We start from the raw sequence: 27,619 nt of genomic DNA on the forward strand, positions 1-27,619 counted from the left end.
GCCGTGATGCAGTACAGATCAAACCCTTGTGAACATAATTAAGACATCTAAATATAACCGCTCTGGGCCTGGTGTCTGCGGAAGGCCACTGCGGGCCAATTCTGTGAACACATTCAACTATCATGCCAGTGCAGTCATCCGTGACCCCAAGTAAATCTGGTAATGTTGATTGTACAAAAGTAAATAGGGCTGGGCCTTTAAGAGATTCTGGTAGGCTCACTAGTCGGAGATTGTTCCTCCGGGAATGATTTTCAAGGTCGTCTAATTTGGTCTGCATTTGATAATGGGACTTTTGGAGAAGCACGGACTGCTCCTTTAATTCAGTAAAATCCTTGAAAACTTCCCCCAACTGTTTAATTTGGGATTTGATATATTGCACAGCTTGGGTGACCTTCTTAGCATGAGCTTCCATGATGGGGGTTATAGTGGCCTGTATAGCTTTCATCATATCAGTATAGGTGATGGGGTCTTCAGGGTGATGGGAGGGGGCAGGAGGAAGTGTCCCAGAGGGAGAGGGAGAACGATCTGAGCCAGATGCAGATGAGGAATGGTCTGCAGGGTCATCCTCTGCACTTACTGTTGCTGGCTGCTGCAGAACGATGCAGAGCTGTGTGTCTGTCAGCTCCCCTTCTTTAGAGTGACTGGGGCCTGCGAGTGTGAGCGTGCAGCTGCCCTGGGCACCATCTTGGATTTGCCCGAGCGGCTGGATGAGCAGTGCCGCAGGTGTTCGGCAGTGGCAGGGGAGGCCAAAAGCTGAGAGAGGCATCCGGTCCCTGGAGAGGTGAGAACTGTGGGGCTGTGGAGGGTTAGTGCGGCATGTTGCTCTTGGGGGGCGGGTGTCCACGGAGCCTCCCGCGACTGCTGCTGCTCCCTCCAGTGCCGGAACTGGAAGTGAAACCAAATCTTTTATTGTATTTATTTTAATGCTCTATTAAATGTAATAATCTGCCATTTTATGTTGGTTCTGTTTGCAGAAACAAAGGTGTGCTTATACATGATAATATAGAGTGTGATCCCTACAGTAATAATATCTCCTTCTTTAGAAAATGACATTCAGCAAACTCAAGCCATACAAGGGCATTGTGGTTGGTGCAGCCACCAAGACACCATGGCTGCCTATTTGACGCAACACAAAGCTCCCATGTGGTGCATTACACAACATAATACAGGGCATTACTTATCTGGCTCCCAGTAAGACAGTCACAGCTCGGAAAAGTCGTGCTCTGGTAATTTCTCCCTGTGGTGATATTTTAAATGTAATTAATAAAGGTTATATTTTAATCCTAAAAATGTATTCATAATTATAGTGCATGGGGTAAGAGAGTCTCTCCTTTGGTTAACTTTCTGCATTCTAAAGTTTATAGAGAAGATTTTTGGTAGCAGCACTCCCAACAATGAAACTGCATTTATGAAGAGTGAGCGCACTTTGGGCCTGATTCAGTATGGATCACATATGGTAAGCTGCTAACAGCAGCTTACCATATGTGATCCTTAATAATTGGTACCGCTAATTGGTACTTATGTACTAGCTGGGCGCCCAGTTTGCATAGGTACTGAAATCGCATTGCATTGCATGCGATGCGATGTTTCTATGTAATTTATTCACCGCTCTCTGGCCTTGAGCGGTGCGATGAGATTGCATCGCACCTCCCGCAAAATTGCATGCGATTTTATAGGGTGTGATGCCATTTAATGTACTATACACTGGTATGACATACAATGAAATTCAGGCACCCCCCCCCCACACACTATCCACGCCACCCAGAAGCGCGGCGAGCGGCGGCGGAACGTGTCCTCCCGACCCTTTCATACCCCCACTACCCACGACGGCGTGGAGTTCATTTTGTATAGTGTGGCAAGCCACTGAGACCGAAGCGTGGCCAGCGCAGCAGAATACATGTAATGTAATTCGCAGCCACTCGCCACGCTTCGGGCTCGGTGGCTTGCTGTGCTCGCCACACTATATAAGATAAACTCCACGCCAACGTGGATAGTGAGGGTATGAAAAGGTTGGGAGGGCACGTTTCGCCAACCCTCGCCATGCTTAAATCCCATTGTATGTCATACAAGTGTATACTACATTAAATGGCATCGCACCCTATAAAATCGCAAGCGGTCGCATGCGATTTTGCAGGAGGTGCGATGCGATCGCATGCGATTCAATCTCATTGCACCGCCTAAGGCCAGAGAGCAGTGAATAAATTACATAGGAAAATCACATCACATCGCATGCGATATGCATGCGATGCAAAAACGCATGCAATGCAATGCGATTTTCTTGAGCAGAATCGGCCACTAAGCTATTTGCTTTGTGGGCGCCCGGCTATTACATAAATTCTGTACAGGTTGAGTATCCCTTATCCGAAATGCTCGGGACCACGAGCATTTTGGAGAAGGGGTTTTTGCTTACCATACTTACCTGGTCCTCTGGCGGTGTCCTGATGGTCCCCTGACATCCACGGTGGCCATCGGAATCCTCTTCATCGGTATCCACGGTCCCTAGGATGCATTGCACGTGAGCACGGGTGCGCCAGTGATGTCACCAGCGCACCCGCGCAATGCATCCTTGGGACCGAAGATGCTGCTGAAGAGGATTCCGATGGCCGCTGTCGTCAATGGGGGACGAGGTAAGTATAAAAAGGGTGTGGGGGGTAACAACAACAAAAAAAACAGAAATATTCTGAAAACATACGGTTTTCGGAATATTTTGGATATGGGATATCCAGATAAGGGATAACAAACCTGTAGGAGGTGAACATCGCGACCATCAGTCTGACTTTGCTCGGGCTTGCAGATGCGAGGCCAATTAAAACTGTTGCAGATGCTGTACTTGGCCCTGTCACGCCCGGGAAACGGGGGCCACACCGGTTCCAAACGCCTCTGCCTGTGTCCATCCCAAGTCAGAGGCGTTTGCATTATAGAGATGTGTGCACTGGACCCATCCTGCGCATGCACAGTTTCCCAATATTTAGGATCGCAGGTGCTGGTTGACATTCCAACTTCAGTACAATAGGGCCTGATTCTGGTTGGTTGGCAAAAGCAACTCCTTCTTTAACCCCTTCCCGACATTTGACGTACATTTACGTCATGGTCGGGATGTACTTCCCGACACATGGCATAAATGTACGTCATGACTTTAAACTGTCACTGCGTCTAGAGACGCAGTGACAGAGGGACGATGTCTGCTGTCCCTGACAGCAGACATGTCCCTGCATGCCCAGGGGGGGCTGCGATGCCGCCCCCCCGTCGGCGATCGCTGTGATTGGCTGTTCAGTGTGAACAGCCATTCACAGCGTTTTCCTGTGTTACCAGCGAATCAGACGCTCGGTAACACAGGTGTCAATCACCGCCGGGCATCAGGGGGCATGAGGGGGTCATCGGTGACGACGACACCTCACCCCACCTGCCCCCAAGGCTGTGATTGGTCCGTGGGACCCACGGACCAATCACAGCCAAGGCGCGACATTTAAACTAACGGTGACTACGCTGCAGACGCCATTCCGGTCTGGAATTGCGTGCAGAGCGGTCACCGTGCCTATCTGCCGTGATACTGACCTGATCCTTGCAAATACTTACCTGATCCTTGCAAATACCTTACCTGATCACCTGATCACTGCTTGTAGCGTGCTGGATGCTTCCTGGATCTGACTTCTTGTGACTTCCTGCTGCTGCTGCAGTGTGATAGAGAGATAGAGAGAGATAGAGAGAGAGATAGAGAGAGATAGAGAGAGATAGAGAGATAGTGACAGAGAGTGCTATATTTTGTGTCTGCTACCCCCCCTTTTTGGGGGTGCAGGTTTTTTTTTTATATATATATAACTGTCAGTGCTGCAGTGTCATAGAGTGATAGATAGTGATAGATAGTGAGAGATAGAGAGATAGAGAGATAGTGATAGAGAGTGCTATATTTTGTGTCTGCTACCCCCCCTTTTTGGGGCTGCAGGTTTTTTTTTTATATATATAACTGTCAGTGCTGCTGCTGCAGTGTCATAGAGTGATAGATAGTGATAGATAGTGAGAGATAGAGAGATAGAGAGATAGTGATAGAGAGTGCTATATTTTGTGTCTGCTACCCCCCCTTTTTGGGGCTGCAGGGGTTTTTTTTATATATATAACTGTCAGTGCTGCTGCTGCAGTGTCATAGAGTGATAGATAGTGAGAGATAGAGAGATAGATAGAGAGAGATAGATAGAGAGAGATAGTGACAGAGAGTGATAGAGAGTGCTATATTTTGTGTCTGCTCTTGTGCTGATCAGTATATCTGTGCTGATCAGCAACTTTTTGGGGGTGCAGGTTTTTTTTTTTATATACAGTATACCTGTCAGTTGCTGCCAGTTGCACTGTCAGTTGCACCAAAGGTTGTGCACCTGCTGCCCCTCACTGGTAATCAGTGTCGCATCAGTGATCACCTTTTTTTTTTTTTGAGGGTGCTGTGGGGTCTTTTTTTTTTTTTTTTTTTACACACACTGTGATTTTGTGGGTGTCCTGTGGCCACTGTGCGCTGATCAGTGACGTACATCACTGATCAGCTTTTTCGGCACAGGGTTGATCTTTTTTTTTTTTATCAAATTCCTGTTGCCTTTGAGCACTGTTCAGTGACGGACGTTACTGACCAACATCTGTGCTCAATTTTTGGCGCAGGACCTTTTTTTTTTTTTTCTGCACTACATACACACTACACACTACATACTACATTGAAATAAAGTTTGTACCCCCCCCCCTACACTATACACGTGTTGAAACATTTCACTACCAGAAACACAAAAATAAAAATGGCATCCCAAATGTCATCCCAAATGTCATCCCAAATGTCATCCCAGTCATCCAGAAAAATGTATTCAGCGGAGGAGGCATATGCCATGTTTGCCTCTGACTCTGACACAGCCAGTGAGGCAAGCGGGGAATTTGAAGGATTCATCTTAAGCTCCTCTTCCTCCTCTAGTGATGAGGGACCCCCTCAAAGACGCCCCCGTAGAGCAGCTGAGACCCCCCCCCCCAATAATTGATCTCGTATGGACCCCACCACCAGACAATTTTGAGCCCCAGGTTCCTGAGTTTTTGGCCATCCCAGGAATCCAATTTGATTCAACAGGTCTCAGAGAAATTGACTTTTTCAAATTATTTTTCTCTGATGATTTTATAAATTTAATGGTGGACCAAACTAATTTATATGCCCAGCAGTTTATTGCTCAAAACCCCACGTCATCATTTGCTAGGTGGACCCCTGTAGATGCAGTAGAGATGATGACGTTTTGGGGTCTGGTGTTTCATATGGGCATAGTAAAAAAGCCAGAAATTAGGCAATATTGGAGTACAGATGTTCTGTACAGCACCCCACTTTACCGTATGGCCATGACCCGGAATCGTTTTGAGTTAATCCTTAAATTTTTGCATTACAACGATAATGCACAGTGCCCACCCAGAGATGATCCCACCTTTGACCGGCTATTCAAAGTCAGGCCGGTCATTGATCACTTCAGTGCCAAATTTGAAGAGATGTACATCCCAGATAAATTCATTTGCATAGACGAGTCCCTTATACATTTTAAAGGAAGGGTTAAATTCCGCCAGTACCTTCCCAGTAAGAGGGCAAGGTATGGCATAAAAATGTATAAGCTGTGTGAAAGCACCTCAGGGTACACCCACAGGTTTAGGGTATATGAAGGGAAGGATTCAAGAATTGAACCGCCAGAATGCCCCCCCTCCCTCGTAGGTGTTAGTGGAAAAATTGTCTGGGATTTAGTGCACCCCTTCCTGGATAAAGGTTATCACCTCTATGTGGATAACTTTTACACCAGCATCCCCCTGTTTAAGGCCCTTGGTTCAAGAGGTACAGCAGCTTGCGGTACTGTGCGCAAGAACCAAAGAGGCCTCCCAAAAACGCACATTGCCCAAGTAATGAGAAGGGGTGAAAGCAGGGGAATATGCACCGAAAATATGTTGTTGGTCAAATATAAGGACAAGAGGGATGTCCTTATACTGACAACAATTCACGGAGACAGTACCACCTCCGTCCCTGTACGAGGTACCAGTACCCACACCTCAAAACCTAATTGTATCCTGGATTACAATAGGTACATGGGCGGAGTGGATCTTTCAGATCAGGTACTGAAGCCGTACAGTGCCCTGCGGAAAACAAAAATCTGGTACAAGAAGCTGGCCGTGTATATCATCCAGATGGCACTGTATAACGCTTACGTGCTATTCCGTTCTACCAGCCAGAGGGGGACATTTATGTACTTTCAAGAGGAAGTCATAAAGGGCCTAATATTTGGGAACCAGCAGGCAGAGGGCCCCAGTACTTCTAGTACTGGCCCCCGTATTGTACCAGGGCAGCATTTTCCTGATGAAATCCCCTCCACTGGAAAAAAGGGCAGGACACAAAAAAGGTGCAAAGTTTGCTATAAAAAGGGAATAAGAAAGCAAACTATTTTCCAGTGTGACACTTGCCCCGACAAACCCGGCCTATGTATAAAGGAGTGTTTTAAAATATACCACACATCTATGGATTATTAGGATCATCATTTTACCGTGCTTCGGGGGTCTTGCTAATGCCACATAGCACCCACCATTCATTCCACCAGAATCTGAGCCGCAAAATCCAAAAATCACTCTGAGTCCTGCCATGCACCCAACTGGTATTTTTTGGTCACATGTGAGGCATTGCCGTACTCGGGAGAAATTGGGGCACAGATTTTGGGGTGCTTTTTCTCCTTCATCCCTTATGAAAATGAAAAATTTTGAGCCAGAACTGCATTTTTGTGTAAAAAAATGTAATTTTTCATTTTCACTGCCCAGTTGTATCAAAATTGGTGAAACCCCTGGGGGTTTGAAATGTACACTATACCCCTAGATGAATTCCCTGAGGGGTGTAGTTTGCAAAATGGGGTCACTTGTGGGGGGGTTCCACTGTATTGGTGCTTCGGGGGTCTTGCTAATGCGACATGGCACCCACCAAAATTCCACCAGAATCTGAGCTGCAAAATCCAAATATCACTCCTTCCCTTCTGAGTCCTGCCATTTTTTGGTCACACATGAAGCATTGCCGTACTCGGGAGAAATTGGGGCACAGATTTTGGGGTGCTTTTTCTCCTTCATACCTTATGAAAATGAAAAATTTTGAGCCAGAACTGCATTTTTGTGTAAAAAAATGTAACTTTTCATTTTCACTGCCCAGTTGTATCAAAATTGGTGAAACCCCTGGGGGTTTGAAATGTACACTATACCCCTAGATGAATTCCCTGAGGGGTGTAGTTTGCAAAATGGGGTCACTTGTGGGGGGGTTCCACTGTATTGGTGCTTTGGGGGTCTTGCTAATGCGACATAGCACCCACCAAAATTCCACCAGAATCTGAGCTGCAAAATCCAAAAATCACTCCTTCCCTTCTGAGTCCTGCCATGCACCCAACTGGTATTTTTTGGTCACATGTGAAGCATTGCCGTACTCAGGAGAAATTGGGGCACAGATTTTGGGGTGCTTTTTCTCCTTCATACCTTATGAAAATGAAAAATTTTGAGCCAGAACTGCATTTTTGTGTAAAAAAATGTAACTTTTCATTTTCACTGCCCAGTTGTATCAAAATTGGTGAAACCCCTGGGGGTTTGAAATGTACACTATACCCCTAGATGAATTCCCTGAGGAGTGTAGTTTGCAAAATGGGGTCACTTGTGGGGGGGTTCCACTGTATTGGTGCTTTGGGGGTCTTGCTAATGCGACATAGCACCCACCAAAATTCCACCAGAATCTGAGCTGCAAAATCCAAAAATCACTCCTTCCCTTCTGAGTCCTGCCATGCACCCAACTGGTATTTTTGGTCACATGTGAGGCATTGCCGTACTCTGGAGAAATTGGGGCACAGATTTTGGGGTGCTTTTTCTCCTTCATACCTTATGAAAATGAAAAATTTTGAGCCAGAACTGCATTTTTGTTTAAAAAAATGTAACTTTTCATTTTCACTGCCCAGTTGTATCAAAATTGGTGAAACCCCTGGGGGTTTGAAATGTACACTATACCCCTAGATGAATTCCCTGAGGGGTGTAGTTTGCAAAATGGGGTCACTTGTGGGGGGGTTCCACTGTATTGGTGCTTTGGGGGTCTTGCTAATGCGACATAGCACCCACCAAAATTCCACCAGAATCTGAGCTGCAAAATCCAAAAATCACTCCTTCCCTTCTGAGTCCTGCCATGCACCCAACTGGTATTTTTTGGTCACATGTGAGGCATTGCCGTACTCGGGAGAAATCGGGGCACAGATTTTGGGGTGCTTTGTCTCCTTCATTTCTTGTGAAAATGAAAAATTTTGAGCCAGAACTGCATTTTTGTGTAAAAAATGTAATTTTTCAGTTGCACAGCCCAGTTGTATCAAAATTGGTGAAACCCCTGGGGGTTTGAAATGTACACTATACCCCTAGATGAATTCCCTGAGGGGTGTAGTTTGCAAAATGGGGTCACTTGTGGGGGGGTTCCACTGTATTGGTGCTTCGGGGGTCTTGCTAATGCGACATAGCACCCACCAACATTCCACCAGAATCTGAGCTGCAAAATCCAAAAATCACTCCTTCCCTTCTGAGTCCTGCCATGCACCCAACTGGTATTTTTTGGTCACATGTGAGGCATTGCCGTACTCGGGAGAAATTGGGGCACAGATTTTGGGGTGCTTTTTCTCCTTCATACCTTATGAAAATGAAAAATTTTGAGCCAGAACTGCATTTTTGTGTAAAAAAATGTAACTTTTCATTTTCAGTGCCCAGTTGTATCAAAATTGGTGAAACCCCTGGGGGTTTGAAATGTACACTATACCCCTAGATGAATTCCCTGAGGGGTGTAGTTTGCAAAATGGGGTCACTTGTGGGGGGGTTCCACTGTATTGGTGCTTTGGGGGTCTTGCTAATGCGACATAGCACCCACCAACATTCCACCAGAATCTGTGCTGCAAAATCCAAAAATCACTCCTTCCCTTCTGAGTCTTGCCATGCACCCAAATGGTATTTTTTGGTCACATGTGAGGCATTGCCGTACTCGGGAGAAATTGGGGCACAGATTCTGGGGTGCTTTTTCTTCTTCATTCCTTGTGAAAATGAAAAAATTTTGAGCCAGAACTGCATTTTTGTGTAAAAAATGTAATTTTTCAGTTGCACAGCCCAGTTGTATCAAAATTGGTGAAACCCCTGGGGGTTTGAAATGTACACTATACCCCTAGATGAATTCCCTGAGGAGTGTAGTTTGCAAAATGGGGTCACTTGTGGGGGGGTTCCACTGTATTGGTGCTTTGGGGGTCTTGCTAATGCGACATAGCACCCACCAAAATTCCACCAGAATCTGAGCTGCAAAATCCAAAAATCACTCCTTCCCTTCTGAGTCCTGCCATGCACCCAACTGGTATTTTTGGTCACATGTGAGGCATTGCCGTACTCTGGAGAAATTGGGGCACAGATTTTGGGGTGCTTTTTCTCCTTCATACCTTATGAAAATGAAAAATTTTGAGCCAGAACTGCATTTTTGTTTAAAAAAATGTAACTTTTCATTTTCACTGCCCAGTTGTATCAAAATTGGTGAAACCCCTGGGGGTTTGAAATGTACACTATACCCCTAGATGAATTCCCTGAGGGGTGTAGTTTGCAAAATGGGGTCACTTGTGGGGGGGTTCCACTGTATTGGTGCTTTGGGGGTCTTGCTAATGCGACATAGCACCCACCAAAATTCCACCAGAATCTGAGCTGCAAAATCCAAAAATCACTCCTTCCCTTCTGAGTCCTGCCATGCACCCAACTGGTATTTTTTGGTCACATGTGAGGCATTGCCGTACTCGGGAGAAATCGGGGCACAGATTTTGGGGTGCTTTGTCTCCTTCATTTCTTGTGAAAATGAAAAATTTTGAGCCAGAACTGCATTTTTGTGTAAAAAATGTAATTTTTCAGTTGCACAGCCCAGTTGTATCAAAATTGGTGAAACCCCTGGGGGTTTGAAATGTACACTATACCCCTAGATGAATTCCCTGAGGGGTGTAGTTTGCAAAATGGGGTCACTTGTGGGGGGGTTCCACTGTATTGGTGCTTCGGGGGTCTTGCTAATGCGACATAGCACCCACCAAAATTCCACCAGAATCTGAGCTGCAAAATCCAAAAATCACTCCTTCCCTTCTGAGTCCTGCCATGCACCCAACTGGTATTTTTTGGTCACATGTGAGGCATTGCCGTACTCGGGAGAAATTGGGGCACAGATTTTGGGGTGCTTTTTCTCCTTCATACCTTATGAAAATGAAAAATTTTGAGCCAGAACTGCATTTTTGTGTAAAAAAATGTAACTTTTCATTTTCAGTGCCCAGTTGTATCAAAATTGGTGAAACCCCTGGGGGTTTGAAATGTACACTATACCCCTAGATGAATTCCCTGAGGGGTGTAGTTTGCAAAATGGGGTCACTTGTGGGGGGGTTCCACTGTATTGGTGCTTTGGGGGTCTTGCTAATGCGACATAGCACCCACCAACATTCCACCAGAATCTGTGCTGCAAAATCCAAAAATCACTCCTTCCCTTCTGAGTCTTGCCATGCACCCAAATGGTATTTTTTGGTCACATGTGAGGCATTGCCGTACTCGGGAGAAATTGGGGCACAGATTCTGGGGTGCTTTTTCTCCTTCATTCCTTGTGAAAATGAAAAAATTTTGAGCCAGAACTGCATTTTTGTGTAAAAAATGTAATTTTTCAGTTGCACAGCCCAGTTGTATCAAAATTGGTGAAACCCCTGGGGGTTTGAAATGTACACTATACCCCTAGATGAATTCCCTGAGGGGTGTAGTTTGCAAAATGGGGTCACTTGTGGGGGGGTTCCACTGTATTGGTGCTTCGGGGGTCTTGCTAATGCGACATAGCACCCACCAACATTCCACCAGAATCTGAGCTGCAAAATCCAAAAATCACTCCTTCCCTTCTGAGTCCTGCCATGCACCCAACTGGTATTTTTTGGTCACATGTGAGGCATTGCCGTACTCGGGAGAAATTGGGGCACAGATTTTGGGGTGCTTTGTCTCCTTCATTCCTTGTGAAAATGACAAATTTGGAGCCAGAACTGCATTTTTGTGTAAAAAAATTAATTTTTCATTTTTACTGCCCAGTTGTATCAAAATTGGTGAAACCCCTGGGGGTTTGAAATGTACACTATACCCCTAGATGAATTCCCTGAGGGGTGTAGTTTGCAAAATGGGGTCACTTGTGGGGGGGTTCCTAACTTTTAGCATCTTATGGTGCCTAGAAACCTACATGGTGCCTAAAAAATAATCTCATAAAAAGGAGGCTCCAAAATCAAGTAGGTGCTCCTTCTATTATGAAGCCTGTGGTTTGGTCAACGTGCACACTAGGGCCACATATAGGATATTTATGAAAACAAAAGAATTGGGGGAATCAATTTTAGTCACATTTCTCTAGTAAAATGTACTGTGTTCCTTAGAAAAATGTATTAAAATTGCAAATCTGCAAAAAAAAATGAAATTTTGAAATTTCACCTACACTTTGTTTTAATTCCTGTGAAACACCTAAAGGGTTAACAAACTTCCAAAATGCTGTTTTGAATACTGTGAGGTGTGCAGTTTTTGAAATGGCATCATTTATGGGGGTGTCTCACATACAAGTCCCTCAAAGTCACATCAGAACTGAACTGGTCCCTAAAAAAATCAGTGTTTGAAATTTTCTTGAAAATTTGAAAATTTGCTATTCATATTGTAAGCCTCCTAGTGTCCAAAAAAATTAAAAGGAAGTTGAAATAATGATGGAAACATAAAGTAGACATATGGTCTATGTTAGTTATTAACTATTTTGAGTGGTATGATTATTTGTCTCACAAGCAGAAAATTTAACATTTTGCAAATTGCTAAATTTTCCATTTTTTTCCGACATTTTGGTATTTTTCACAAAAAAACTCTGACTGTATCGACGAAAATTTACCACTAACTTGAAGTACAATGTGTCACGAAAAAACAATCTCAAAATCACTGGGATAAGTAAAAGCAAAAAAAAGTTATCCCCACTTAAGTGATACCTGTCAGATTTGAAAAAAAGGGCTCTGTCAGGAAGGCAAAAACATGCTGTGTCTGGAAGGGGTTAATGGACAAAACCATATGCACTGCAGGTGGGGCAGATGTAACATGTGCAGAGAGAGTTAGAGTTAGATTTGGGTGGGGTATGTCCTTCAAACTGATATCTATATTGCAGTGTAAGCATAAAGCAGTCTTTCAAGGGGCAGTGCCTCCCAACACCCATTTATTCCACAAGTGACCTGTTTTGAGCGGCTTTGTGAGTGTGCTGTTTTGTGCAGCTTTCATCTCAAAGTCGCCCAGTGTGTATGGGCCTTTAGCCTCTTAACTAGACTCTGGCTTAGACAGCCCTCGCTTAATCTAAATGCATTAAGGCCGAGGTTCCCAAACTGTGTGCCGTGGCTCCCTGGGGTGCCTCAGGACAATTGCAGGGGTACCACGGGGTGGTGTTCCAGGACCATTTCAAATAATTTATGGTTAATTATTTATGGGCAAAACCAGAGCTGGTGGCTGCCAATCATAAAATGTGTACAAACAGAAGCAAACAGAATGCCCTTTACCACATAACTGACCCTAAGAATCGCATATAAACCCAATCTACTTAATGTTACTTTTTTTTTTGGCCATGGGGTGACGTGAAAAACATTGTGATACTTTAGGGTGCCGTGGTTCCAAAAAAAGATTGGGAACCCCTGTAGTAAGGTAATACTATAGTACAGAAAAACAATAATTTAAAAAGGGTATGAAAACTCCCCATTTCACATTATTTTATAGTAAAAGTAATTTTAATAAATCGGACCCTTAGTACATGGAACCCTATTAGATGATACTAATAACAACAACAAATGAGGTTTCTTATAAAGTTTGTCAGTGATGCTGTGTACACACGGGGTAATATGATTGCTGGGGATATATTGCTAGCAATATATCCCCAGCAATCATATTGCTCCGTGTCTCCTTTTCATCAGCGATGAAAAGGAGACACTGCTACGGGGCGGAGGGGGAGCGCAGCAGCAGCAGACGCTGCTGCTGTCACTTTGATGGAAGGAGGGAGCAGCAGCACGGGGCTGGGGAGATCAACGCTGATCTCCCCGGCGCTGACCTCGTGGCACAGCGATCACCGGGGAAAGCCGCTGGTCGCAGGAGCATGCTCCTGCGACCAGCGACCATTAGGCAGTGCACACGGGAGCGCGCAGCTGGCGATTTATCGCCAGCTGCGCTCCAAATCACTGGCAATATGGTCACTCAGCGACCATATTTCCAGCGATTTTACATGAAATTGCACCCGTGTGTACTCACCTTGAGAGATAATGATATAGGTTTGCCACTCTGAGTTTGTTTCTTATACACTTGAAAATATTTACTTTCTAAGAATGCTAATGGTGTGTACACACGAGGGCGATATGCCGTGCTATGCGAGTCCCGATATGATCAGATCACATCGGGACTCGCATTGCACGGCATGCTAGAGTGGCACAATTTAGACTATATAGTGCAGATCTGCACTATATAGTGTTGCCTGCCCTCTTTATTTCACTGCCGATTTGTGCTCACACGAGAGCGCGCATCGGCAGCGCATCGGGCTCGCAAGCCCTAAAAAAGCATGCGATATGGGGAATGAACCCATGACCTCAGTGCTGTGAGGCAGTAATGCTAACCATTACACCGTCCCATATTGGGCGTAAATCAGCATGAATCACTAATCTGAGAATTGCTGTTGTCTATGAGCAGTAAGCCGCCGCCCAGACAAATGCCTCTTGCTATATTGCGAGAGAATTGCGAATGTATCACTAATCGCTATCCATTCGCAATTCCGTATGCAATTCCCAAACCATTAAAAGGATTTTGCCGCCTGTGCAAATCTGAGTAAATCAAAGACCCTCCCCGAAAATGCCTGGGCGCGCCTGCATCTTTTATGACATTCGGTTACCACCCTCAAACGGCGCCTTACAGACAGTCAAATTGAGAGGGGACTACGTTTACGATACGATACGATTTTTTAGTCGCTATTTTCAATCGCGCATGCACAATGCGTATAGTGTGCATGGGCAGTTGTTTGATAATCGCTCGATTTGAGAATTCGCTGATCAGCGTTCCATGCTGAGTTAGGCTAAGTTAGTATAAACAAGAAAAAGAGATAAAAAAAGTTCAGAAACAACAAAAAAAGGATAAACTGTGTTTGCAGTAGAGTGACCAGTAGGGGGCGCTATACCCTCACTTTCCATAGGATTGCATGCACTGTGATGTAGCCTCCCCAGGCTGCTTCCCTCTTACCTCTCCCCGCCCCACTCTGCTCAGCCTCATATACAAATGTCATCGTAGCTCCTGCCCGGGACAGAAGGATCTGAGGGCTGTGCAGAAGGTAGAGTGCCAGCTGGTGTGTCAGTGATGAGTTTGTGCACACATCCTGCTGTACTACATGTACAAGTGATAGCACGCGTGGCTGTATGAGGACTGTGTGCTGGCATGGGGGTATTGGGGATATTGCACTTTGGAGCTGGTGCAGTTGGTACAGACTGCACAGCAGGGAAGGAGATAGTAGGCAGTCTGTCTGCTATGTACTGGGTAGTAGATTGTCAGGTTAAAGCAGTGTGGCACCTCTGTGTACTGTCTGCATGTGGGTGTATTGCTGGGTACACACCAGGACGACTAGGGCCCGATCCGCACAATCTAGATCCAATTCCGATCAATTGGATGTAGATTGTGTGCTGATTGGGCCCTTTTCTGACCTGGTGTGGACCGATACCGATCCGATGCGCGGTCCCGCGGGTCGGTCGTTATTGAGATCCTACCTGCTGCAGGTAGGATCTCAATGACGACCATACAGCCGGGTGCGGGTCGCCATCGGATCGGACCCGCTCACGGTGCACATCGTGAGCGGGTCGTGCCCCCCCGCGTCATCGTGAGCGGGTCGGACGAGACACTGACGACCCGCTCACGATGTGCATCGTGAGCGGGTCGTCCTGGTGTGTACCCTACATAAGTGTATACAGAGGATCTCGTTATATAGGGACTACCCTGTTCTCTCTCCTATCAGTAAATACTGTGACAGTGACATGATCACCCATACATACGGAGAAAGTGCAAATCTTGTCACGACATCCTCTTGTGTCTACTTTCTGCTGAGTAGAGAAAGCACCATATAAGAATGATAGTGAAAGTTATCTATGGTGTATATAAGTCCTTATTATTAAGGTGCATATAGTAATTATACTGTATTTTGGGGGATTTTTTGTTTGTTTGTTTGCATAGTTTCTTTTTGTAAACAACTCTGGTGATAATGGAGACGTGATGCACTAAACTTCAGGCTGGCATTGGTGCCCAGCGGTGATCACTAGAAGTGCCTGTGATTCTGAGTGGATGACAAAGAACAGGTAACAGGAGTGTTGTAAGTTATTTGGTATTTTTAATGTTAGTGTATACTCTGCGGCCCATGCTTGTGTGACCATTCTGTTTTACTTATACCCCTTTCACATTGCACTTTTAAACCAGTATATTGCCGTTTTTTTCCCATTTTAAAACGTTTAGGGCTGCAATGTGAAAGTGCCAAAGTTGATTTACCGGTTAAAGATAACCGGTATTTCAACACGGTTAAAAAGCAGAGTCCTACATGTTTTAAAGCCGTTTTTTAGGCAGTGTGAATGGCTCTATTTCAATTGGCTTGAAACGTGTCCCTTGGGGGTTAAACGGGTTGAATTTTGAATGGTATTAAATGATTTTTAAAACGGTTTTCACCTGCAATGTGAAAGTTCTCAAGGCTCAGAACCGTTTTAAAGTCCCATTTAAGAATACTGTGTCATTACCCATTTCTGCGATGTGAAAGCAGTATTACTGTAACCCAGTTGTAAATGGGCATCACTGCATATATCTCCCTCTGTGATTGCCACACTTACTGTATGTTTATTTCTTCTGCTTTATGGTATGATAAGGGTATGCTCATTTCTGTAAGCTTCCGCTACATTGCTAGAATGTGTATTCAATTATTTGTGTACACCAGCAACAGTGACCCATTTGCGGTTGGTTTAGATAAGCTACAGTGCTGTGTATATAACATATATGGTGCTGTGGATGTTACATGTACCATGCATGGTTCAGTCATGTAACATAGCATGGTGCAGTAGACGCTACGTGCATAGTACTGTGGGTGTTACATGGCATATGGTGCTGTGGATGTTACATGTATGGTTCTGTGGATGGTACATGCATGGTGCAGTGGATGTTAGAGGCAGGGTGCTGTGGATCTTACATGTAGGTTGCTGTGGATGTTACATGCATTGTGCAGAGGATTTGACATGCATTGTGCTGTAGATGCTACATGCATGGCACTTTAGGTGTTACATTGTATATGCTGCTGTGGATGTCACATGTATGGTTCTGTGGATGGTACATGCACGGTGCTGTGGATGTTAAATGTACAGTGCTGTGGATACGACATGCATGGTTCTGTGGATGTTACAGGCAGGGTTCTGTGCATATTACATGTATGGTGCGGTGGATAATACATGCATGGCGCTATGGATGTTACATGTACAGTGCTGTGAATATTACATGTATGGTGATGTGGATGTTACATGCATGGTGCTGTGGATGTTACATTCATGGTGCTGTGGAAGTTACATGCATGGGGCTGGGGATGTTACATGCATGGTGCTGTGGATGTTACATGCATGGTGCTGTGGATGTTCTATGTACAGTGCTGTGTATATTACATGCATGGTTCTGTGGCTGTTACATGTACGGTGCTGTGTATGATTCATGTACAGTACTTTGGATGCAGCATGCATGGTGCATTCAATGTTAAAGGGCATGACATTGTAACTGTTACTTGGCATGAAGCTGTGGGAGTTGCTTGGCATGGCACTGTGGATGTTATATGGCATATGGTGCTGTTGATGTTACATGGCATATGGTGTTGGGTATGTAACATGGCATGGAACTGTGGGTATTACATGCCTTAGTGATGTGAATGTTACATGGCATATGGTGCTGTGGATGTTACATGGTATGACTTTGTTGTTGGTAAATGGCATGGCGCTGTTGGTGTTAAATCTCATGACGCTGTGGTTGTTATATGGTATATGGTGCTCTGGTTGTTACATGGCATTGAGCTGTAGGTGTTACATGGCATAGGGTGCTGTGGGTGTTACATGGCATTATGCTGTGAACGTTACATGGCATATGTTGCTCTGGATATTACAGCATGGCGCTCTGGGTGTTACATGGCATTGTGCAACTGATGAAAAAAGTACTTTTGTTGCTGTGACATATCAGAATATTTCCATGGTTAGGAGTGATTGTGATTATGAAAGGATGCTGCATTGTAATAGAGGTGTACACAGACTTACTTTTGTTGATGGAAAGCAGTGTTGGACAGCTTTACTAAACAAGAAGGAGATCTAGTATACTTTGTCTAATGTAACAGTGTGGGGTAATTATTAATATACTCATTAATACTTAGTTATTGATTTGATAAATAATGCATTAAGTAGTGTAAAGAATGGTGATAATGGGGGGTTTAGTGGTATATTTAGAGATTTTATTAATTTGACTACTAATTTTTTTAAGTCGCAAAATTGACAAAAGTTCAAATGTAAATAAATATTCCGGAGCCTGTTGATAATAATGCTATCTGTAGATAGCATTTTCCAGGCTTCCTTCCCACCATCCAGCGATTCTGCCATTATTATCTCTCTCTCTCAACAATGAATCCCAAACATCACCTATCGTACTATTAAAAATCCCTTTCTATGTGGGTAGTGATAGAGTTAGCCCGGGGATTCCCCATTGTCACCTGTTCAGCCTTCACTGGAAATGGAGCTTGAGCCAAATCTTTGTCTTTGAATCTGTAAACATCAGTTAGATCACTTTGTTCTAACAAAGTAAACAATGCTCGTTTGTAAATTCCTTAATTATAATCAAAGTTTTCCATTTATTTCAATAAGCCGCAGGTCTCTAAAATGCCTCAGGTGCTTCTATGCACAGGTGTAAAGAAGAGGCACCCCTTATGAAGAAACTAGTGTAGCAAGCGATTTCTGCACTTTTACCATTTATGCCCACTTGTAGGCTAACCAGCCTCTGCATATTAGTAGAGGCACTTACGTCTCAGCTTTTGCTATCTACTGCCAGCTGTAACCAGTTAATGTAACAGTAGCAGAACTACTACCACAGACTTAATGAACTTATGTTTTTCTACACTGAGCATCATCTGTCTTCTCTTTGCTTAACACAAATCTCTAACATGGTGGGGCTTATGGGAAAATAGAGCTTTGGTCCCATAGTGGCCACTGGGGTAAGAGAAGTAGATGCCTTGTGGCTGTTATTATTTTGTTCACATTTCTTATGACTGTTTTTGAAAAGCATGGGGTCTTGTGTAGCCTTCTTCTGTTTATATACATGTTCACAACAAAAACCTCTTGACTTTCTGTTTAGGATTCCTTCAAATATTTTACTCACCATTGACCTCAGTTTGGGGATGTTATCAAACCTTGTAAAGGGTGAGGGTGAAGAAGTGGCATAGCAACCAATAAGCTTCTTGCAGCTATTTATCAAGTACATTCAGTTGTTTGTGTTGGGGTGTCATTGTAGAGAGTGGGTGACATGGTGTAATGTGTGGGGTTAGTTGTCTGTGTTGGGATGTCAGTATAGAGAGTGGGTGACATGGTGTAATGTGTGGGGTTAGCTATCTGTGTTGGGGTGTCAGTGTAGAGAGTGGGTGACATGGTGTAATGTGTGGGGTTAGTTGTCTGTGTTGGTGTCAGTATCGAGGGTGGGTGACATGGTTTAATGTGTGGGGTTAGTTGTCTGTGTTGGGGTGTCAGTGTAGAGAGTGGGTGACATGGTTTAATGTGTGGGGTCAGTTGTCTGTGTTGGGGTGTCATTGTAGAGAGTGGGTGACATGGTGTAATGTGTGGGGTTAGTTGTCTGTGTTGGTGTCAGTATCGAGGGTGGGTGACATGGTGTAATGTGTGGGGTTAGTTGTATGTGTTGGGGTGTCAGTGTAGAGAGTGGGTGACATGGTGTAATGTGTGGGGGTTAGTTGTCTGTGTTGGGGTGTCAGTGTAGAGAGTGGGTGACATGGTGTAATGTGTGGGGTTAGTTGTCTGTGTTGGTGTCAGTATCGAGGGTGGGTGACATGGTTTAATGTGTGGGGTTAGTTGTCTGTGTTGGGGTGTCAGTGTAGAGAGTGGGTGACATGGTTTAATGTGTGGGGTCAGTTGTCTGTGTTGGGGTGTCATTGTAGAGAGTGGGTGACATGGTGTAATGTGTGGGGTTAGTTGTCTGTGTTGGGATGTCAGTGTAGAGAGAGTGGGTGACATGGTGTAACGTGTGGGGTTAGTTGTCTGTGTTGAGGTGTAAGTGTAGAGGGTGGGAGACATGGTGTAACGTGTGGGGTTAGTTGTCTGTGTTGGGATGTCAGTGTAGAGAGTGGGTGACATGGTGTAACGTGTGGGGTTAGTTGTCTGTGTTGGGATGTCAGTGTAGAGAGGGGGTGACATGGTGTAATGTGTGGGGTTAGTTGTCTGTGTTGTGGTGTCAGTGTAGAGAGAGGGTGACATGGTGTAATGTGTGGGGTTAGTTGTCTGTGTTGGGGTGTCAGTGTAGAGAGAGGGTGACATGGTGTAATGTGTGGGGTTAGTTGTCTGTGTTGAGGTGTCAGTGTAGAGAGTGGGTGACATGGTGTAATGTGTGGGCTCAGTTGTCTGTGTTGGGATGTCAGTATAGAGAGTGGGTGACATGGTGTAATGTGTGGGGTTAGTTGTCTGTATTGAGGTGTCAGTATAGAGTGTGGGTGACATGGTGTAATGTGTGGGGTTAGATGTCTGTGTTGGGGTGTCAGTGTAGAGGGTGGGTGACATGGTGTAATGTGTGGGGTTAGTTGTCTGTGTTGGGGTATCAGTGTCGAGGGTGGGTGACATGGTTTAATGTGTGGGGTTAGCTGTCTGTGTTGGGGTGTCAGTGTAGAGAGTGGGTGACATGGTGTAATGTGTGGGGTTAGTTGTCTGTGTTGGGATGTCAGTGTAGAGAGTGGGTGACATGGTGTAATGTGTGGAGTTAGTTGTCTGTGTTGGTGTCAGTATAGAGAGTGGGTGACATGGTGTAATGTGTGGGGTTAGTTGTCTGTGTTGGGGTGTCAGTGTAGAGAGTGGGTGACATGGTGTAATGGGTGGGGTTAGTTGTCTGTGTTGGGGTGTCAGTGTAGAGAGTGGGTGAAATGGTGTAATGTGTGGGGTTAGTTGTCTGTGTTGGGGTGTCAGTGTAGAGAGTGGATGACATGGTGTAATGTGTGGGGTTAGTTGTCTGTGTTGGGGTGTCAGTGTAGAGAGTGGGTGACATGGTGTAATGTGTGGGGTTAGTTGTCTGTGTTGGGGTGTCAGTGTAGAGCAGTGTTTTTCAACCACTGTGCCGTGGGACACCAGTGTGCCTTGAGCTGTTCTCAAGTGTGCCCCCAGATCTAGAGATGCCCAAACCAGTTTACAGCAATCACCAGTTCAACTGTAATTTACTGGTCTCTACTTTTCATGTGAAGGGCCAATGTATTTTATTTTGTTACCAGTGTGTTTGTTTTTTATATGGGGGCCAATAGGTTGTTTTTTTTCCTGTGGGAGCCAATTTTTTTGTCCTGTGGGGATCTCATGGTGTGCCTTGGCAATTTTAAAATCTTATTTAGTGTGTCACAAGGTAAAAAGGTTGAAAATCACTGGTGTAGAGAGTGGGTGACATGGTGTAATGTGTGGGGTTAGCTGTCTGTGTTGGGGTTTCAGTGTAGAGAGTGGGTGACATGGTGTAATGTGTGGGGTTAGTTGTCTGTGTTGGTGTCAGTGTAGAGAGTGGGTGACATGGTGTAATGTGTGGGGTTAGTTGTCTGTGTTGGTGTCAGTGTAGAGGGTGGGAGACATGGTGTAATGTGTGCGTGGGGTTAGCTGTCTGTGTTGGTGTCAGTGTAGAGAGTGGGTGACATGGTGTAATGTGTGGAGTTAGTTGTCTGTGTTGGGGCGTCAGTGTAGAGAGTGGACGACATGGTGTAATGTGTGGGCTCAGTTGTCTGTGTTGGGGTGTCAGTGTAGAGAGAGGGTGACATGGTGTAATGTGTGGGGTTAGTTGTCTGTGTTGAGGTGTCAGTGTAGAGAGTGGGTGACATGGTGTAATGTGTGGGGTTAGTTGTCTGTGTTGGGATGTCAGTGTAGAGAGAGGGTGACATGGTGTAATGTGTGGGGTTAGTTGTCTGTGTTGAGGTGTCAGTGTAGAGAGTGGGTGACATGGTGTAATGTGTGGGGTTAGTTGTCTGTGTTGGGATGTCAGTGTAGAGAGGGGGTGACATGGTGTAATGTGTGGGGTTAGTTGTCTGTGTTGTGGTGTCAGTGTAGAGAGAGGGTGACATGGTGTAATGTGTGGGGTTAGTTGTCTGTGTTGAGGTGTCAGTGTAGAGGGTGAGAGACATGGTGTAATGTGTGGGGTTAGCTGTCTGTGTTGGGGTTTCAGTGTAGAGAGTGGGTGACATGGTGTAATGTGTGGGGTTAGTTGTCTGTGTTGGTGTCAGTGTAGAGAGTGGGTGACATGGTGTAATGTGTGGAGTTAGTTGTCTGTGTTGGGGCGTCAGTGTAGAGAGTGGACGACATGGTGTAATGTGTGGGCTCAGTTGTCTGTGTTGGGGTGTCAGTGTAGAGAGAGGGTGACATGGTGTAATGTGTGGGGTTAGTTGTCTGTGTTGAGGTGTCAGTGTAGAGAGTGGGTGACATGGTGTAATGTGTGGGGTTAGTTGTCTGTGTTGGGATGTCAGTGTAGAGAGAGGGTGACATGGTGTAATGTGTGGGGTTAGTTGTCTGTGTTGAGGTGTCAGTGTAGAGAGTGGGTGACATGGTGTAATGTGTGGGGTTAGTTGTCTGTGTTGGGATGTCAGTGTAGAGAGGGGGTGACATGGTGTAATGTGTGGGGTTAGTTGTCTGTGTTGTGGTGTCAGTGTAGAGAGAGGGTGACATGGTGTAATGTGTGGGGTTAGTTGTCTGTGTTGAGGTGTCAGTGTAGAGGGTGAGAGACATGGTGTAATGTGTGGGGTTAGTTGTCTGTGTTGAGGTGTCAGTGTAGAGGGTGGGTGACATGGTGTAATGTGTGGGGTTAGTTGTCTGTTTTGGGGCGTCAGTGTAGAGAGTGGGTGACATGGTGTAATGTGTGGGCTCAGTTGTCTGTGTTAGGGTGACAGTGTAGAGAGTAGGTGGCATGGTGTAATGTGTGGGGTTAGCTGTCTGTGTTGAGGTGTCAGTGTAGAGGGTGGGAGACATGGTGTAATGTGTGCGTGGGGTTAGCTGTCTGTGTTGGTGTCAGTGTAGAGAGTGGGTGACATGGTGTAATGTGTGGAGTTAGTTGTCTGTGTTGGGGCGTCAGTGTAGAGAGTGGGCGACATGGTGTAATGTGTGGGCTCAGTTGTCTGTGTTGGGGTGTCAGTGTAGAGAGTGGGTGACATGGTGTAATGTGTGGGCTCAGTTGTCTGTGTTGTGGTGTCAGTGTAGAGAGAGGGTGACATGGTGTAATGTGTGGGGTTAGTTGTCTGTGTTGGGGTGTCAGTGTAGAGAGTGGGTGACATGGTGTAATGTGTGGGGTTAGTTGTCTGTGTTGGGATGTCAGTGTAGAGAGAGGGTGACATGGTGTAATGTGTGGGGTTAGTTGTCTGTGTTGAGGTGTCAGTGTAGAGAGTGGGTGACATGGTGTAATGTGTGGGGTTAGTTGTCTGTGTTGGTGTAATGTGTGGGCTCAGTTGTCTGTGTTGTGGTGTCAGTGTAGAGAGAGGGTGACATGGTGTAATGTGTGGGGTTAGTTGTCTGTGTTGAGGTGTCAGTGTAGAGGGTGGGTGACATGGTGTAATGTGTGGGGTTAGTTGTCTGTTTTGGGGCATCAGTGTAGAGAGTGGGTGACATGGTGTAATGTGTGGGCTCAGTTGTCTGTGTTGGGGTGACAGTGTAGAGAGTAGGTGGCATGGTGTAATGTGTGGGGTTAGTTGTCTGTGTTGAGGTGTCAGTGTAGAGGGTGGGAGACATGGTGTAATGTGTGCGTGGGGTTAGCTGTCTGTGTTGGTGTCAGTGTAGAGAGTAGGTGCCATGGTGTAATGTGTGGAGTTAGTTGTCTGTGTTGGGGTGTCAGTGTAGAGAGTGGGTGACATGGTGTAATGTGTGGGCTCAGTTGTCTGTGTTGGGATGTCAGTATAGAGAGTGGGTGACATGGTGTAATGTGTGGGGTTAGCTATCTGTGTTGGGGTGTCAGTGTAGAGAGTGGGTGACATGGTGTAATGTGTGGGGTTAGTTGTCTGTGTTGGTGTCAGTATCGAGGGTGGGTGACATGGTTTAATGTGTGGGGTTAGTTGTCTGTATTGAGGTGTCAGTATAGAGTGTGGGTGACATGGTGTAATGTGTGGGGTTAGATGTCTGTGTTGGGGTGTCAGTGTAGAGGGTGGGTGACATGGTGTAATGTGTGGGGTTAGTTGTCTGTGTTGGGGTATCAGTGTCGAGGGTGGGTGACATGGTGTAATGTGTGGGGTTAGCTGTCTGTGTTGGGGTGTCAGTGTAGAGAGTGGGTGACATGGTGTAATGTGTGGAGTTAGTTGTCTGTGTTGGTGTCAGTATAGAGAGTGGGTGACATGGTGTAATGTGTGGGGTTAGTTGTCTGTGTTGGGATGTCAGTGTAGAGAGTGGGTGACATGGTGTAATGTGTGGAGTTAGTTGTCTGTGTTGGTGTCAGTATAGAGAGTGGGTGACATGGTGTAATGTGTGGGGTTAGTTGTCTGTGTTGGGGTGTCAGTGTAGAGAGTGGGTGACATGGTGTAATGGGTGGGGTTAGTTGTCTGTGTTGGGGTGTCAGTGTAGAGAGTGGGTGAAATGGTGTAATGTGTGGGGTTAGTTGTCTGTGTTGGGGTGTCAGTGTAGAGAGTGGGTGACATGGTGTAATGTGTGGGGTTAGTTGTCTGTGTTGGGGTGTCAGTGTAGAGAGTGGGTGACATGGTGTAATGTGTGGGGTTAGTTGTCTGTGTTGGGGTGTCAGTGTAGAGCAGTGTTTTTCAACCACTGTGCCGTGGGACACCAGTGTGCCTTGAGCTGTTCTCAAGTGTGCCCCCAGATCTAGAGATGCCCAAACCAGTTTACAGCAATCACCAGTTCAACTGTAATTTACTGGTCTCTACTTTTCATGTGAAGGGCCAATGTATTTTATTTTGTTACCAGTGTGTTTGTTTTTTATATGGGGGCCAATAGGTTGTTTTTTTTCCTGTGGGAGCCAATGTTTTTGTCCTGTGGGGATCTCATGGTGTGCCTTGGCAATTTTAAAATCTTATTTAGTGTGTCACAAGGTAAAAAGGTTGAAAATCACTGGTGTAGAGAGTGGGTGACATGGTGTAATGTGTGGGGTTAGCTGTCTGTGTTGGGGTTTCAGTGTAGAGAGTGGGTGACATGGTGTAATGTGTGGGGTTAGTTGTCTGTGTTGGTGTCAGTGTAGAGAGTGGGTGACATGGTGTAATGTGTGGGGTTAGTTGTCTGTGTTGGTGTCAGTGTAGAGGGTGGGAGACATGGTGTAATGTGTGCGTGGGGTTAGCTGTCTGTGTTGGTGTCAGTGTAGAGAGTGGGTGACATGGTGTAATGTGTGGAGTTAGTTGTCTGTGTTGGGGCGTCAGTGTAGAGAGTGGACGACATGGTGTAATGTTTGGGCTCAGTTGTCTGTGTTGGGGTGTCAGTGTAGAGAGAGGGTGACATGGTGTAATGTGTGGGGTTAGTTGTCTGTGTTGAGGTGTCAGTGTAGAGAGTGGGTGACATGGTGTAATGTGTGGGGTTAGTTGTCTGTGTTGGGATGTCAGTGTAGAGAGAGGGTGACATGGTGTAATGTGTGGGGTTAGTTGTCTGTGTTGAGGTGTCAGTGTAGAGAGTGGGTGACATGGTGTAATGTGTGGGGTTAGTTGTCTGTGTTGGGATGTCAGTGTAGAGAGGGGGTGACATGGTGTAATGTGTGGGGTTAGTTGTCTGTGTTGTGGTGTCAGTGTAGAGAGAGGGTGACATGGTGTAATGTGTGGGGTTAGTTGTCTGTGTTGAGGTGTCAGTGTAGAGGGTGAGAGACATGGTGTAATGTGTGGGGTTAGTTGTCTGTGTTGAGGTGTCAGTGTAGAGGGTGGGTGACATGGTGTAATGTGTGGGGTTAGTTGTCTGTTTTGGGGCGTCAGTGTAGAGAGTGGGTGACATGGTGTAATGTGTGGGGTTAGTTGTCTGTGTTGGGGTGACAGTGTAGAGAGTAGGTGGCATGGTGTAATGTGTGGGGTTAGTTGTCTGTTTTGGGGCGTCAGTGTAGAGAGTGGGTGACATGGTGTAATGTGTGGGCTCAGTTGTCTGTGTTGGGGTGACAGTGTAGAGAGTAGGTGGCATGGTGTAATGTGTGGGGTTAGTTGTCTGTGTTGAGGTGTCAGTGTAGAGGGTGGGAGACATGGTGTAATGTGTGCGTGGGGTTAGCTGTCTGTGTTGGTGTCAGTGTAGAGAGTGGGTGACATGGTGTAATGTGTGGAGTTAGTTGTCTGTGTTGGGGCGTCAGTGTAGAGAGTGGGCGACATGGTGTAATGTGTGGGCTCAGTTGTCTGTGTTGGGGTGTCAGTGTAGAGAGTGGGTGACATGGTGTAATGTGTGGGCTCAGTTGTCTGTGTTGTGGTGTCAGTGTAGAGAGAGGGTGACATGGTGTAATGTGTGGGGTTAGTTGTCTGTGTTGGGGTGTCAGTGTAGAGAGTGGGTGACATGGTGTAATGTGTGGGGTTAGTTGTCTGTGTTGGGATGTCAGTGTAGAGAGAGGGTGACATGGTGTAATGTGTGGGGTTAGTTGTCTGTGTTGAGGTGTCAGTGTAGAGAGTGGGTGACATGGTGTAATGTGTGGGGTTAGTTGTCTGTGTTGGTGTAATGTGTGGGCTCAGTTGTCTGTGTTGTGGTGTCAGTGTAGAGAGAGGGTGACATGGTGTAATGTGTGGGGTTAGTTGTCTGTGTTGGGGTGTCAGTGTAGAGGGTGGGAGACATGGTGTAATGTGTGGGGTTAGTTGTCTGTGTTGAGGTGTCAGTGTAGAGAGTGGGTGACATGATGTAATGTGTGGGGTTAGTTGTCTGTGTTGAGGTGTCAGTGTAGAGGGTGGGTGACATGGTGTAATGTGTGGGGTTAGTTGTCTGTTTTGGGGCATCAGTGTAGAAAGTGGGTGACATGGTGTAATGTGTGGGCTCAGTTGTCTGTGTTGGGGTGACAGTGTAGAGAGTAGGTGGCATGGTGTAATGTGTGGGGTTAGTTGTCTGTGTTGAGGTGTCAGTGTAGAGGGTGGGAGACATGGTGTAATGTGTGCGTGGGGTTAGCTGTCTGTGTTGGTGTCAGTGTAGAGAGTGGGTGACATGGTGTAATGTGTGGAGTTAGTTGTCTGTGTTGGGGTGTCAGTGTAGAGAGTGGGCGACATGGTGTAATGTGTGGGCTCAGTTGTCTGTGTTGGGGTGTCAGTGTAGAGAGTGGGTGACATGGTGTAATGTGTGGGCTCAGTTGTCTGTGTTGTGGTGTCAGTGTAGAGAGAGGGTGACATGGTGTAATGTGTGGGGTTAGTTGTCTGTGTTGGGGTGTCAGTGTAGAGAGTGGGTGACATGGTGTAATGTGTGGGGTTAGTTGTCTGTGTTGGGATGTCAGTGTAGAGAGAGGGTGACATGGTGTAATGTGTGGGGTTAGTTGTCTGTGTTGAGGTGTCAGTGTAGAGAGTGGGTGACATGGTGTAATATGTGGGGTTAATTGTCTGTGTTGTGGTGTCAGTGTAGAGAGAGGGTGACATGGTGTAATGTGTGGGGTTAGTTGTCTGTGTTGAGGTGTCAGTGTAGAGGGTGAGAGACATGGTGTAATGTGTGGGGTTAGTTGTCTGTGTTGAGGTGTCAGTGTAGAACATGCATTCCCAACCACGGTCCTCAAGGCACACCAACAGTGCAGGTTTTAGTGATATCCAGGCTTCAGCACAGATGATTTAATCAGAATCCCTCAGATACTAATTAAGTCACCTGTGCTCAAGCCTGGATATCTACAAAACCTGCACTGTTGGTGTGCCTTGAGGACCGTGGTTGGGAATGCCTGGTGTAGAGGGTGGGTGACATGGTGTAATGTGTGGGCTCAGTTGTCTGTGTTGAGGTGTCAGTGTAGAGAGTGGGTGACATGGTGTAATGTGTGGGCTCAGTTGTCTGTGTTGAGGTGTCAGTGTAGAGGGTGGGTGACATGGTGTAATGTGTGGGGTTAGTTGTCTGTGTTGAGGTGTCAGTGTAGAGGGTGGGTGACATGGTGTAACGTGTGGGGTTAGTTGTCTGTGTTGAGGTGTCAGTGTAGAGAGTGGGTGACATGGTGTAATGTGTGGGGTTAGTTGTCTGTGTTGGGCTGTCAGTGTAGAGAGTGGGAGACATGGTGTAATGTGTGGGGTTAGCTGTCTGTGTTGAGGTGTCAGTGTAGAGAGTGGGAGACATGGTGTAATGTGTGGGGTTAGCTGTCTGTGTTGGGGTGTCAGTGTAGAGAGTGGGAGACATGGTGTAATGTGTGGGGGTTAGTTGTCTGTGTTGGGGTGTCAGTGTAGACAGTG

General features: G+C 45.9%; 1 protein-coding gene across 2 annotated transcripts in view; it reads left to right on the forward strand.

The window, feature by feature from the left end:
* Window positions 1–14,251: 14,251 nt before the first annotated feature.
* LOC146045968 (inositol-trisphosphate 3-kinase B-like) overlaps window positions 14,252–27,619 on the forward strand; it is a 95,003-nt gene continuing 81,635 nt past the window's right edge. The window contains exon 1 of one of the 2 annotated variants that reach the window (XM_083165117.1): window positions 14,252–14,389. The gene's annotated coding sequence lies outside the window, so the exon portion shown is untranslated. Of the gene's footprint in view, window positions 14,390–15,170; window positions 15,402–27,619 lie in introns of those variants that run through there. The other variant, XM_083165118.1, reaches the window with a different exon arrangement.

Source organism: Crinia signifera, chromosome 11 (genome assembly GCF_055691185.1).
Source record: "Crinia signifera chromosome 11, ASM5569118v1, whole genome shotgun sequence".
Lineage (NCBI taxonomy): Eukaryota > Metazoa > Chordata > Amphibia > Anura > Myobatrachidae > Crinia > Crinia signifera.